Genomic DNA, 2,655 nt, shown 5'->3' on the forward strand with positions numbered 1-2,655 from the left:
AGAGAGAGAGAGAGAGAGAGAGAGAGAGAGAGAGAGAGACACAGAGATATGTTATGATGAGAGGTGTTATGATCAGTAAGGAAACAAACATTAAAAACTTAAAGTAAACTACATTGCATTAAACTGAATATAAAATAAAATTATATATTATTGTTTATATAATACTGCTTATTAATAAAAATTGACTGACTACTACTACTGCTACTACTAATAATAATAACAGGGACATTTTTGTATATTTTATATATTAAATGTATACAAAAGTAAACTAAATTATTAAACTAATTTTACTAAACTAAAAAAAAAAAACAGAATATAATAATAATAATAATAACAATAATAATAATAATAATTATTATTATTGTTATGATTATTATTATTGTTATTATTATTATGTTTACATTTTGCATAAAAGGTTTATATTTCATTTTTTTAATAATAAAAATGATTTTTAAATAGTTTTTAGCTTACAATAACAATGCTGTTCAACCCACCTGTATTACTGTAAACATGGAAAGAACTTAAAAACCTTTCAAATTATACTAAACTAAAATTAAAGCAACAACTACATAAACAAAGAAGAAAACTAAAACTAGGTAAAGAAAACTAATTTGAAAAAACTAAACAAAACAAAAACAGAACAAATAAATGCATTGTAAAATCCAAAACTATTACAGCCCTAAAACTACAATAAATAAACAAACAAACTATAAATAAATAAATATATATATATATATAAAAACTGTAAACAATAAAAAAACTGTAACTGTAAAAAAAAAAAAAAAAGATTATCAGAGTATATTTGACAATAAAATACTATTATTTCAGTCTTTCTACTTCAGACAAGTTTAATTCCATGTTACTTGGCATTTCTTTATTATTTGTGAAATTTACTGGCAATTTCTGAGTGTAAATTGTTTCAAAGTAAATCCTACACCATTTTTTTTTCAATGTACTAAAACCTAAATCAAAACTAAAAGTAGAAAAACATAAGTAAAACTAACAATAATAGAGCGAAAGAATGAAAAGTAAACTAAATTCAAAAGACAATTTAAAAAGAAAATAAAAACATAAAAAAATATAGAAATTCAACTAATAATTTAATCCTGCACACATTTTTATCCATAGCAACTTTCAGTTTGTGCTTTCCCCCGAACTCACAACCTTGCCACTATTCATGGTAAACTTTAAGAAAGAAAGAAAGAAAGAAAGAAAGAAAGAAAGAAAGAAAGAAAGAAAGAAAGAAAGAAAGAAAGAAAGAAAGAAAGAAGATTTAAAAACTGTGCCGTTGAGCGCTCCAGCTTTATTCACCAGTGTGGAGATGTTTTGCTACTGATCACAGTTACACTGCGGCTCAAGCCAACTTCTTCTGTCAAACCTTTGAGATAAACCTCAGCCGTCTTTGCTATAAATCACCAAAGCATAAAGCCTGGCGCTGATACAATCTCTATATTGCAAGTTTTTAATATCCAGTGGGACGTGTAAGTCGCAACGCCCGGAGGACATCTGCAGCAAAGCAGAGAAGATAAACAGACCAAACAGATCCACCTAGATAACTCATCTCTCACGCTGAGATTACACGCTATGTGGCAGCTGAAAACCCCGAGAAAGAAAGAAAGCGAGAGAAGGGGAGGACATCAGGTGCTCAAGGGATCGGTTACTCCGTCAGTCTCTGGTTTTGATGACGTGAATAATATTGTCTGTTTTCCACATCCACGCTCTGGGCTTTTCCAGCGCACACCCCAGTGGCCTCGCGTATCGCTGTTGTCCTGCTGCACCGAGAGCAGTTAAGACACTAAACGGCTATGGCAGACTTTTTTGCCTTTTGAGTGCATAAACTCGCATCCTCTGTGACTTATTTTCCGGTGGAAAATCCAGGCCATCAGTGTAGGAAGTGTGATTGCGCACAGTGAATATAAAGTGCAGGATGATGGACAGATGAACAAATGAACAGAAGGGCCACGAGGGAAGTTGTGCAAGAATAATCACGGAGGTTTTTAACACAGTACTACAAATAATCTTCATTCAAACGATTTTTAAAATCTGTTTAAAGGGTTTTAAATAAAACAGGGGTTTCTGAACAATTGCTGTATGGAAATGTGTAGTCTATATATTGTTCTCCACAACATTTTGTAATTAATTCACATGTACTGTATCTCGAAATTAAGATAATACAAATGTGGATATTTGTGATATTTAATGAATCAATACAATATATTATTAAATGATATTACTTATATGTTAATTTATAATAATACTACTAATAATACTAATTATTATGATTAAGAAATGCATTATATGTTCATATATTTTAATATTAAATATTAAAACATAATACAATAAAAAAATTATAGAAAGAGAGATCTTCATAAATTTTAATAAAACATTTAATATTTTTTTTTTTAAATCAAACCTTTCAAATCAAAACCATCAGCAGTAACGTCACTGTTTCTTGCATTTTTTGCATAATAAATTGTAAATGTATTAATTATACAATATAAAATAATAATAATAATAGTTATCAGATTTATGTAATATAATAATAATAACATATTATTAGTAGTTGTAGTAGTAATTTCTATGTAAAATATAATTATGAATGTAAAAAATGTTAAATATAATTGTGCAATACATATATATATATATATATATATA

The 2,655-nt window shown here is 28.1% G+C and overlaps 1 protein-coding gene across 1 annotated transcript in view; it reads right to left on the reverse strand.

Moving 5' to 3' along the window:
- The window catches only part of LOC107600990 (von Willebrand factor D and EGF domain-containing protein), a 70,526-nt gene that overhangs the window by 32,297 nt on the left and 35,574 nt on the right, over positions 1 to 2,655 (reverse strand). The window lies entirely within an intron of this gene.

The sequence above is a fragment of the Sinocyclocheilus grahami genome, unplaced genomic scaffold, assembly GCF_001515645.1.
Source record: "Sinocyclocheilus grahami isolate Dianchi unplaced genomic scaffold, SAMN03320097.WGS_v1.1 scaffold295.1, whole genome shotgun sequence".
Classification (NCBI taxonomy): domain Eukaryota; kingdom Metazoa; phylum Chordata; class Actinopteri; order Cypriniformes; family Cyprinidae; genus Sinocyclocheilus; species Sinocyclocheilus grahami.